Source organism: Leptodactylus fuscus, chromosome 4 (assembly GCF_031893055.1).
Source record: "Leptodactylus fuscus isolate aLepFus1 chromosome 4, aLepFus1.hap2, whole genome shotgun sequence".
NCBI classification, from domain to species: Eukaryota; Metazoa; Chordata; class Amphibia; order Anura; family Leptodactylidae; genus Leptodactylus; species Leptodactylus fuscus.
In genome coordinates this window covers 124,941,659-124,954,671 of record NC_134268.1, presented here as the reverse complement: position 1 = coordinate 124,954,671, position 13,013 = coordinate 124,941,659, and the positions used below count along the sequence as shown (strand labels likewise).

General features: G+C 43.8%; 1 protein-coding gene across 1 annotated transcript in view; it reads right to left on the bottom strand.

Annotated features, from left to right (window-relative positions):
* The window catches only part of ZNF830 (zinc finger protein 830), a 241,606-nt gene that overhangs the window by 191,099 nt on the left and 37,494 nt on the right, over positions 1-13,013 (bottom strand). The window lies entirely within an intron of this gene.

The window sequence follows — 13,013 nt, the reverse complement described above, 5'->3', positions numbered from 1 at the left end:
GAATCTCGCACTATAATGGGTGCATGTGCCACAAGACCCAAGGTACTGCCTCCACAACCACAGCCAGGGCCCCCATGGCGGTCCTGATTGAGACCTTCCGGTTACAGATAGGTGATGAACTGCTCAACCAATCTTGTCCTTCCAAGGAGAGGGTAGGGAGAGCTTCATGCTGAGAGAATCTATGACAAACTCCAGGAACTGAATCTGGATAGATAGAACCACGACTGACTTCTGCCAATTTACCAGCCACCCCAGCTCTTTCAGAAAAGCCACCGTAGTTTCCAACTGAGTGGCTAGAACCTCCTTTGACTGAGACTTTAGAAGCCAGTAGTCTAAGTACAGGTCAATAAAGATCCCCTGGAGGCGCAGGGCAGTTATGACCGGAGCCACTACCTTTGTAATGGTGTGGGGGACTGAGGATATGCCGAATGGGAGAGCCATGAACCGGAAATGGAAGAGATTTCTGTTCATAAAGACTGCAGTTCTCAAAAACTTCCTGTGAGGAGGGAACATGGGTACGTGGAGGTATGCGTCCCTTAGATCCAAGGTGACAAAGAAATCTCCGGTCTGTAGGAAGGGAAGCACGGATCTGACAGATTCCATTCAGAATTGTACCCTGTGAATGAAATGATTTGAATACCGGAGATCGACTAACATTAGCCAACCTCCTGACGACTTTGGTACTAGAAAAAACGGAGAATAGACGCCATGACCTTGTTCTGCCAAGGGAATGGGCTCCAGCACAGCCTTGTCCACGTATACTTGTACAGATCTTTCTAGATGGAGTTGCTTGATGCCCTGTAGAGGGCAGGTCTCTATGTACTTGTTCGGAGGAAGAGAAGAAAAACTTATCTTGTAACGGACCCAAGGGTCATGAATTAACCGAAGCCAAGCGGAAAAGTGGGCCCACCCAGGCGCCTCTGAGATTGCCCTCTAGGAGCCCCTCTCGCAAATCCTCTGCCACGAAAGGACGAGCGCTGTCTCCCCCTAGAAGAATTGGGAAGACTCTTCCCTTAGAGTCTGACAGACCCTCCATAATGAGGTCTAGTTCTTTGCCAAACAACCTACCAGGCTTGAAGGGGAGAGCGCAAAGGTTAAACTTTTGAGCCATTATCATCCCGCCATGGCTTAAGCCAAAGAGGGCACCTTGCCGCTGTTGATAGGGCCATAGACCTGGAAGGCAATTTCACCAGATATGATGAAGCTTCAGCTAGGAAATCCACCACTAGGGAGATGTTTAACATAGAAGACAAGTCGTCCCTATGTACCCCAGAATCTATATCTTTCTCCAGAGAGGACAAATCCGAGTGGAGCTTGTCCACCACTTCACTAGCGAAAATGCCCACTGAGGCCTGGGCAGACGCTGCGGGGTAAATACGTCTGGCGTCCAGCGATCCATTGGGTCCTGTAAATTGGACCCGTCCTCTGCAGGGACCACAGCTTTGAGAGGTTACTGCCATGTCAACTCTCGGAGGGCGACCCCAAGAGCCAAGCTGGGACTCTGAGATAGGGAATAAGGTTCTAAAGCGCCTAGAAACATTAAAGACCCTCTCAGGGCGTTTCCACTCTGCCTCCATTTTCTTTGCCAGGTCGGTGCTGACTCTGGAGGGCCCCACTTCAGCAAAATCACAATCCTGGTCAGAAGCCCGGATTGTCTTTAATAGTTTAGGCATACTTTCCACAGGAAAGATGGGTCTTTCAAACTCCTCCGGAACCTCCTCTGAGGAGATCTCATCTATAATGCGGAGGTCCTCCAGTGGCGGGAGCGACTGCTGGAGAGACTGTAGCCAGAGTCTTTTAGCCAAATGAGATATTGAATCTCTGACCTCCTTCATGGACTCCTCTACAAAGTCCTTGACCCAGCAGACTACATCACGGACGGACGTGTCCTCGGTAGGAGGGCCCCGGCACCGATGGCAGTACTGATAATCATATCCGTCCGGTAGCAGAATTTTGCATTTCCTGCAGGCCAAACGCCTGCGCTTGGATGATGCCTTTCTTCTGGGGTTCTCCTGGAAGGGAGAAGAAGAGGATGACATCTAATAAAATAGCATGGAGAAAAAAGGGTTAATCTCCTCCTAGAAAGGACCTATATAAAGGGTACATAGTAAAGAGCCCGACCTTAACAAGTGAGAGAGAAAAAGGCTGCACAACCCACATACAGCAGCAGAGCTTGGTCACAGAAAACTATGAGCAAGCACCTGCAGTCCGGCTAGCCAGATTTAAATAGAGCCGGGGAAGGGGGGGTGGAGATGAATGTCTAGACACGCCCCCCTACAGATCTCAGAACAGGCGACAAGAACGCCGAACTCAAGAACAGAGAGGCCAGGCCGAATACCCCTGGCCCTCTCATTAAACCTATGCCTCTGGAGAGGAGAAAAACTCTCCGCAAATATACAAGGACCGAGCAATAAGCGCAAATGCGTATAACTTCCGACTGGAAGTCAGCACAGGAGCACTCACGTCTAGTGCCGGCCGGAAACAACCGCCGGTGAAGTTAGTTCCGAAAGGAACCAAGAAAAAATATAATCCCCCCCCCCCCCCTCAACACTGGAGAGACGTGCGACCACCACAGAGGAAGTAAGAAAGGGCGAGGGGGATGCTAACCTCCACCCCCCACGAACCCCAAAGGGAGAACAATGGGGAGAAGCTAAAACAGAATCCCCAAAGACCCAGGTATGAAAAAACAGAAACGGGGGGGGGGGGGGGGGGGGGGTGGAGTAAGAAACCTCCCCCATCCGTCCACACACAGGACAGACAACAAACACAGGACAGACAACAAACACAGGACAGACAACAAACACAGGACAGACAACAAACACAGGACAGACAACAAACACAGGACAGACAACAAACACGGGGGGGGGGATGTCTCTCTGGCCTCTTATAGGGGATTTGTCAGTTTAATTAAAAGTTCCACCTGTCCTAACAGCACAAAAGGGCAGGAATACCCCAATCTTGTGCTGCTGTTGGACATAGGGGGAAAATCTTTTAGCATCTAAAGAGAAAAAAAGTGATTTACATATACTGTTTGATTCAACATATTCACATTTGAGTGGTAGAATTAAGAACATACGGTCGAATTATTGGGAAGTTGTAAAAAAAGAAAAAAAAAAAAAGGATGTTTGAAGATTGCCAAATTATCATGTCCTCCCTTAATGTGGTATAGTGAGATTATAATTTAAAAGATATACTTGTAAAAGAGAATATTGAGCCAGCCAAAAAAAACACAACTCCTATTGGGACCATAGATGTCGGGGAATTTCCCCTACCTCAACTGTTTCAACTGTATGTACATGCCACCGAATATAATCAGAGACCGATTTATTTGTTCTTCAGATTTCGTAGTTTATATGCTACAGTGTCCAAGTAATTTAATTTATTTGGGTGAAACTACTTTAGAAATTAGGACTCTGATCAATTTACATAAATGTTCTGTCCGTAAGACGAGACTAGAACTAGCAGTCTCAAGACGTTCTGCGGAAAAATCTCACACAGTGGATAAGTTAAAATTTAGAGAATTAGACCACATCCCACAAAGACGTAGGGATGGAGGTTGATATTTAGAACTGAAACAGAGGGAGTTGAAGTGGATGCACTCTAACCATTAGGATTAAATGTGGATTTTAAGATACGGGCACAAATGTAAAGTTGCTAAGAATGTGAGATTTGTTTTAATAAATAGTGATTGGGGAATTTTAACTAGTTTTTTTCCTGTTTTAGATATGAAACACATACACTGTTGGATTGGACACCTTACAGTCAGTCCGGAATATTGAGTTGTGGTGTTTAAAGAGGACCTTTCACCACCCCAAACCTATGCAGTTTTCTGTACCATGTTACAGGTGCAGCTGCACAGACTCTGGAGCACTTTGAATGATCTCTCTAGCTCCCTCGTTGTGAAGCTCTGAGCATCGTTATTTCTCGGCTCTCATGGAGGGGGGGGGCTGCACGGAAGCGATCTTGTATTTCTGAGCTGTTTATCTCTCTTCCACAGACAAGTAACGGAGCTCCTGCTGTCAGATAGGGGAGGGGGAGGTGAGTGCTAAGTGCTTGTATTTCTAAACTCCTGCTCTCCCAGCTATCAGTGGTTTAGTTGAATTTGGCTGATAAGTGCTGAGATAGGGAGTCCTGTTACCTCTGTATGTATTGCAAACTGACAAAAATCCAGCTATGCTACATCAGCTTCATATTGTGCCTTTTATAGTGATACTGTAGTAATTTATGATGAGAAAAGATCCCACTAGAATTCAATTAGTTGATTGCAGGTGTGTTTATTCACAAGAAGGGTACATATTGCTTGGTGCATAATATAAACGTTTTCAGCCCAATCTGGCCTTCATCAGACTCTACATTATATATAGAAAATAAAAAACAAAGAACAAAAAACAATAAGTGAGTACCTCACCATGGCAATATGTATGAGCATAGACCAAACATGTTAATACTATACAATTATTTACAAAAAATACACAGCATCACGTTTCCGTTATTCATGTTATTACCACATTATTAATCTTTACAATACCCAAGGAAGGTATTCCTAGCACGTGCTTGCATGTTATAAAAATACAGTTACAGTTCGCTTTGGATGGAAATGTAAATATAACAGATCGACATTTCATCATGGAGGTCCTTGGTCTCAAGTTGTGGATATAAAGGAATATAGGTAGAGTTCCCCCGTCACAGTTATATAGCTATCTATTAATAGCAGTGATGTTCTATCCGTACATAAGCCCCTGTTAGGTGATAAAGGAGACTAAAGTCATCCTACGAGAAAAAAATGATAAAACGTACCATGACAATTTTATGAATAGTAGAAAACATGAGAATGTCTACAAAGACAGTGGTGAATCCTATATAAATCAGAAATAGAAGGATCAGAGCAAGAAATTAAGTGCATGTGTCACTGTTGAATCAAGAACCATATGTACTGTAAACTCACCTCCTAAATGTATGGAGATGGCATATAAAGTTGTTGGTAGATAGTGTTTGTCTGCATGAACCGTATGTATTCACTGTCTAGGGAAATGAGATGTAACAGGTGAGTATAACCTTGAGTGTACCTCCGTCTCCTAGATAGAACACAGACCATGCACACTGAGCTCTAAAATACCTCTTAGGTTGTAGTTGGCAGTCTCTGGGGTCCCTTGGGCAATATCTCATGGGCAGTGAGGTTATGCTCCAAACAAGGGCTACAGGGCAATGCTAGAGTACATGACTAAATAGGAAAAAACACCATCCTAGGGTAATGGCTGTGATCTAATGTCTCTCTTTACCTTAAACATGGGCAGCAGCACGTCCTCTCACATTGGTGGTGTGGTAGGGACTGGGAGAGAAACCTCTCCCTATATCTAATGATAGCGCTAGGCCACGCCCCCTTGTCGGGAACATCCCCTGATTGGATAAAAAAAAGTCACATGGTACTCCGCCCCTGTGTGTCCTAGATAACCTAGACTACAGTAAATGTACTCCCAGGCTAGCAGCAATGATATCTGACATATGTTAAAGGGATATTGATGTTATATAGATAACCATGTTAGTGTGTATTGAGTAGACTGGTCAGTAATATCATGGAGCTACAAAATGTCTATAGTGCATTCTGGAAAGCACAAATGTCATTGGTGTATGGTGGAAAATGTTTGTATAGATGCTAAAAGGTAATGTGAAGAGGGAAAGGAATCACAGAGACAGGAGAAGACATATAAGGGCAAGATGAAAGCGTGTATTATTGAAAGTATAATACACGTATACCACAGACCAAGGATACCTGTTCCAAGATGTTACAAGTTCTGTACATGTCGTTTTCTAGCGCCGATTCTGAAATAAAGCTTTTATCCTTAATGAGACATCATTCACGAAAAAGCAGAGACTTCGTATTCCCTATTGAGACCTAAGGGTTCCATCGTCTGTAGTGTGAAAATCCAAAAAGCCTCCGTCTTTTTAAGGAGGCGTACCCTGTCGCCCCCTCTCCTCGGGGTATCTACCTTCTCCAAAACCTGATATCTGAGTTAGCCACAGTATGGCCCCTGTCAATAAACTGTGCCGGTACAGGAAAATGGATTAATTGGCAACGAATATTAGATTTATGTTGCCGTATGCGGTCTCGCACACGCTGGGTGGTTTCCCCCACGTATGCGAGACCGCACGGGCATTTAATCACATACACTACATGGGTGGATTCGCATGTAAAAAAGCCAGATGCCAGGAACACGCGACCTGAAAGCGGGTGATAGATTTTTTTTCACCCTTCAAAACATTTGAACACTGGAGACAACCCAGGCAGGGGAATGTCCCCCTCCTGGGTGTGTCCAAGAATGTTTTGCCTAGGTAGTTTGGAGTCTGAACCCAGATCAGCCCTTACAGCCCATCATGTAAGTTCCTGGGTCTCCTGTAGCACGGCAAGAATCCGTTCTGAAACTCTTCCACATTTGGAAAAGTTCTCTGGAGCATTCCCCAGTGCCTCCTTATGATATGATGAACATTATATGCGAACGGGTGATAAGTATGGATGAATGGTAATCTTTTTGCCCTGCTGCGGTTGACAGTTCGATCCGTGAAATTTGATGTAGAATCATGCAAAATAGATTCCGGATACCCTCTGTCCCTAAATTTTTGGCACATTTCGCGGATTCTAGAATCTCTCTTAATGGGGTCTTCTACTATCCTGTCGATTCTCATACATTGAGATTTTGGGAGAGATTTCTTTGTTGCCGGTGGGTGGAAACTAGAGAAGTGAAGAAGGCTGTTTTTATCCATGCTTGTCACGAACAAATCTGTTGACAAATTACCTCTCTCATCCTTGCTAATCAAGGTGTCCAAGAAGTTTATTGACTGATCGCTATGAGTTAGCGTGAATTGTAGTTCGGGCCACACATTATTTATGTAGTCCCTGAATTCCAATAAAGTGTCAATCCCACCTGTCTATAGACAAAAGATATCGTCTTTGAATCTTTACCACATAATACAGTAATTGTGGAAACGAGGGAAATTATACACCCAAGTGTTTTCAAACTCAGCCATAAACGCGTTAGCGTATGGGGGGGGGCCATATTCGACCTCATTGCGGTCCCTTGTTTCTGCTTATAAAACAAATCTTGAAACAAGAAATAGTTTTCCTCCAACACAATGCTGAGTAAATCTATCATTAGAGCTATCACTTGTTGGTTCAGATTTGAGTTCTCCATTAATTTTTTTGTTGCATTAACCTTTTCGCTGCCAAGGGTCTCTGGAAATTTTGCACCTCCAGTAGCCAGAGCAATTTTCACAGTTTTGAGATGGACAAATCAAACCTAAATTGCAACATTAAAAAAGCATCCAACCCCCCCATACCTATATATTTTCTTAAAGTAGACACCTGCAGCATTGTCAGAATGCACTTGGTACTGTATACGAACAGGCACCTTCATGCAATTTTGATTTAAAGTGAATGTTTTATGAAAAAATGCAAATAAATGTATATTAGTTGTTAAAAGCGGAAACCAAACAAAAAATTTAATGCACCAAACCTCCTAAAAATAAGAGTTCAACATGTGCAGAGTTCATACATATCACTATGGCCTGAACCCGCATGCACGTGTCTTCAGAAAATCGCTAGAACTGGAAGGAACAAAAATCTGCTTTGAAGCTGGAAATGTTAAAAAAGTATCATCCTATAAAATGTAGGGATTACACACAGTGAAAAGCAAGTGAACCCCTAAACCCTATATATTTTTTGAAAGTAGACAACCTGAAGATTACAAATGAGTCATCGATAGCACATCCACCTTCATGCAACTTTGCGACCAACACAAATAATTTTTTGAAAAAATACGCTAAAACACATATTTGCACCTAAAACTCATGTTCAATCTCACATTCATATACAAAATACTTTTAAAATAATAGCTTATGGTGTATACAATGTGTATATATACTATGTGTACCGCAAACATCAACTACAACAAGAGCTCGGACTCCCAAAAACATGAATACAGAAGACAAGCAGGATTTTGCTGTTGTTCACTAATATGTTAAAAAGCTATACTGCACCTACCAAACTGTGACTGTGATACCAAAATCTAACTTTTTTCAGAGTACACAGCATACCGTATATAAAAACACAATTTAATAGTTTATATATACAACCACCTTCATTCAACTTTGCCGCAAACAGAGATTGCTAGCAAAAATTGCGCAAAAATTCAAATTTGCCACTAAAGTGCGGCTCAAGAAATCCCTTTCTGCAAACATAATGTACTGTCCATAAAACTGCAATATGTGAGGAGTTCATACATACCACACATGTATATATTTACAGGGGCGGGTGTTAAACAATCGCCAAAATCGCAGAAATGCGCCATCCCATTTTGTGCATGCAAATTAAATAGGACTTTACATAAAAATGTTATTTTCCATCCCCCTATAAAAATTTTAGCAATCTATACGTTCATCTCTACTGATAATCGTTATTACTATTATTTTAGTGTGTAACGGACATCACTAGAGACGTATTTTACTGTAGAAAGCTCAGGTATAGACAGGACAGGGATTGGGTGAAATGTAAACTTTATTTGCGACTTTATGTATATGTTGTGTAAGTGTTTGGTGCGACTTTTTTTGGCTCTGCGACCGGGACAATGGTAAACGTCTGGGTCACAGAGCCAACAAACTTCCTGGTTATGTTCAGGAGGTATAACATAAAAATACCCCACTAGTAAAGCTCAGGGGGGAATTACATTATAACTGTATGTGACAATCAGAGACAAATGTATAGTATACGCTCTGATTGGCAGGAGAAGGGTTAATAGGGACAAGAGAGTCCCTGCCACCCCCCTCCTGCTGTCACATACAAGTTATGCAGAGAGTCAGATTGTTTCTCTTTCTCTCTGCTGCACTGCTCCGTGTCCCTCTTCCTTTCTTGTTAGATCGCAAATTGCTTGCTTAGACAGGAGGAGGGGGGGACACTTTGGAGCTCTATATCTTTGGACTGCATCAACATATCTTGATGCTTTCAATTGCATTTTAAAGAGGAGAATCTCATCTTTAAAATGATATCAAGAACTCGATGATTGGATGTACAGTTTTGGAAAAATTCACTGTTGAAATGCTGTCAGGAATTGACATCTGCAGTTGGATCTCAATGCCAAATACCGTATTTTCCGGACTATAAGGCGCACATAAAAACCTACGATTTCCTCAGAAATCGTAAGTGCGGCTTATAGTCCGGTGCGCCTTATATATGGATGGAAGCGGCGGCAAAGTCTGCGTGCCGCTTCCATACATACATAAAAGGCACCGTAAGGGTGCATTCACACTACCGAACGCCGGCGTGTATCACAGCCGTACACGCCGGCGTTACAGCAGGGCTTCCGGACACTTCCTATTCATTTCTATGGGAGCCGGCATGCGAGCGCTCCCCATAGAAATGAATGGAAAAAAGCAGTCCATTTCTATGGGGAGCGCTCGCATGCCGGCTCCCATAGAAATGAATGGGAAGTGTCCGGCAGCCCTGCTGTCACGCCGGCCTGAAACAGAACGCGAAACTTACCGAGCGGTGCAGGGCGAGCGGTGCAGGGCGGGCGGGCATTCAGGCCTCCTCTTCCTCCGATGTCCTGACCACTTCCTCCGGCGCTCGCGAACTAATGGCCTGGGCGCATGCGCAATATCATAATGCTTCTACGGCTACTGCGCATGCGCCCAGGCCATTCTCAGTTAGCGAGCGGCGGCGGAGGAGGACGGAACATCGGAGGAAGAGGAGGCCTGAATGCCCGCCCACCCTGCACCGCTCGGTAAGTTTCACATTATGTTTCAGGCTTTTATTGGGGGGGGTAGTTTAATCTAACTTTTATGGTTGGGCTCTATCAGCATGATTTTGCTGATAGAGCCCCTCCTCGCCTGCCGAGCGCTTCCAATAGAAGCGGCTGGCACGCGGGGGGTTAAGCGGCCGCTGGCAAAGTCTGCCTGCCGCCGCTTTCAATAACATATAATGCGCACCGGACTGCGGCTTATAGTCCGGTGCGCCTTATATATGAACCGAGACGGACTATAAAGGCGCTCATGGGCAATGCGGCTTATAGTCCAGTGCGCCTTATAGTCCGTAAAATACGGTAGTGTTTTCAACAGTGAATTGCTCCAAGACTGTAAGTAAAATCATCAAGTCCCTTGTATCATTTTAAAGATGAGAGTCTCTTCTTTAAAATGCATTTTAAAGCATCAAGATATGTTGATGCAGTCCAGAGATATCGGCATTAGTAGGGAGGACGTAGTACTACGTGCTCGGCTACTGAAGTGCCACCTTGGGAGCACGTACAGCTATGTGCCTGGCAGCGAAAGGGTTAATGCCTTTGTTGTGTGCAATGGACGTATATAAACTGACTACGTCAAAAGTCACCAGAATGGTGTCGGGGGGGACCGGACTGATCTGACGGATGAAACTCAAAAACATAGATGTATCTAATAGGAAGGATGGTGTGGTCTTGGTGAGAGGGGTAATTATTTTCTTGATGAAAATTGCCAGTGGCGATAGGACCGAATCCGTAGATGCCACTATGGGCCTACCTGGGGGTTTGTGCAATCTTTTATGTATTTTGGGTAACGTATAAAAAAACGGTGTCACCGGAGAGGAGTTGGTAAGGAATTGCATAGTGTCATCGTCTATGGTGTTAGACTGTCTATATATTCCCAGGGTCTCTTGGATTCTCTGAGAAATGGAAGTAAGTGGATTCTGTCTCAGTGGTTCATAAACCTCTCTATTGCCCAATTGACCCATAATCTCCTCCAGGTAGTCTGATTTATCCATAATCACTATGGCTCCCCCTTTGTCGGCTGGTTTAATAATTAAAGATTTATCATTGGTGTTAGTTTTAAGCGTTCGTCTCTCCTCTATTGTTAGATTAGAATTACACGAAAACTTGTTACTTTCTATCTTTTTGCGTAAATCGTTAGTCTCCCTCTGAATCAGTGTTATCACTGCTTCTACAGCGGCCCGAACTACAATTCACGCTAACTTATAGCGATCAGTCAATAAACTTCTTGGACACCTTGATTAGCAAGGATGAGAGAGGTAATTTGTCAACAGATTTGTTCGTGAAAAGCACGGATAGAAACAGCCTTCTTCACTTCTCTAGTTTCCACCCACCGGCAACAAAGAAATCTCTCCCAAAATCTCAATGTATAAGAATCGACGGGATAGTCGAAGACCCCATTAAAAGAGATTCTAGAATCCGCGAAATGTGCTAAAAATTTAGGGACAGAGGGTATCCGGAATCTATTCTGCATGATTCTACATCAAATTTCACGGCTCGAACTGTCAACAGCAGCAGGGCAAAAAGATTACCGTTCATCCATACTTATCACCCGTTCGCATATTCGGTTCATCATATCATAAGGAGGCACTGGGGAATGCTCCAGAGAACTTTTCCAAATGTGGAAGAGTTTCAGAACGGATTCTTGCCGTGCTACAGGAGACCCAGGAACTTACGTGATGCCCTAGTAAGGGCTGATCTGGGTTCAGACTCCAGACTACCTAGGCAAACATTCTTGGACACACCAAGGAGGGGGACATTCCCCTGCCTGGGTTGTCTCCAGTGTTCAAATGTTTTGAAGGGTGAAAAAATATATCACCCGCTTTCAGGTCGCGTGTTCCTGGCATCTGGCTTTTTTACATGCGAATCCGCCCATGTAGTGTATGTGATTAAATGCCCGTGCAGTCTCGCATACGTGGGGGAAACCACCCAGTGTGTGCGAGACCGCATACGGCAACATAATCTAATATTCGTTGCTATTAACCCATTTTCCTGTACCGGCACACTTTATTGACAGGGGCCATACTGTGGCCCAACTCAGATATCAGGTTTTGGAGCAGGTAGATACTCCGAGGAGAGGGGGCGACAGGGTACGCCTCCTTAAAAAGAGGGAGGCTTTTTGGATTTTCACACTACAGACGATGGAACCCTTAGGTCTCAATAGGGAATACGAAGTCTCTGCTTTTCCGTAAATGATGTCTCATTAAGGATATAAACTTTGCTTTTTTTCAGAATCGGCGCTAGAAAACTACATGTACAGAACTTGTAACATCTTGGAACAGGTATCCTTGGTCTGTGGTATACGTGTATTATACTTTCAATAATACACGCTTTCATCTTGCCCTTATAGGTCTTCTCCTGTCTCTGTGATTCCTTTCCCTCTTCACATTACCTTTTAGCATCTATACAAACATTTTCCACCATACACCAATGACATTTGTGCTTTCCAGAATGCACTATAGACATTTTGTAGCTCCATGATATTACTGACCAGTCTACTCAATACACACTAACATGGTTATCTATATAACATCAGTATCCCTTTAACATATGTCAGATATCATTGCTGCTAGCCTGGGAGTACATTTACTGTTGTCTAGGTTATCTAGGACACACAGGGGCGGAGTACCTTGTGACTTTTTTATCCAATCAGGAGATGTTCCCGGCAAGGGGGCGTGGCCTAGCGCTATCATTAGATATAGGGAGAGGTTTCTCTCCCAGTCCCTACCACACCACCAATGTGAGAGGACGCGCTGCTGCCCATGTTTAAGGTAAAGAGAGACATTAGATCACAGCCATTACCCTAGGATGGTGTTTTTTCCTATTTAGTCATGTACTCTAGCATTGCCCTGTAGCCCTTGTTTGGAGCATAACCTCACTGCCCATGAGATATTGCCCAAGGGACCCCAGAGACTGCCAACTACAACCTAAGAGGTATTTTAGAGCTCAGTGTGCATGGTCTGTGTTCTATCTAGGAGACGGAGGTACACTCAAGGTTATACTCACCTGTTACATCTCATTTCCCTAGACAGTAAATACATACGGTTCATGCAGACAAACACTATCTACCAACAACTTTATATGCCATCTCCATACATTTAGGAGGTGAGTTTACAGTACATATGGTTCTTGATTCAACAGTGACACATGCACTTATTTTCTTGCTCTGATCCTTCTATTTCTGATTTATATAGGATTCACCACTGTCTTTGTAGACATCCTCATGTT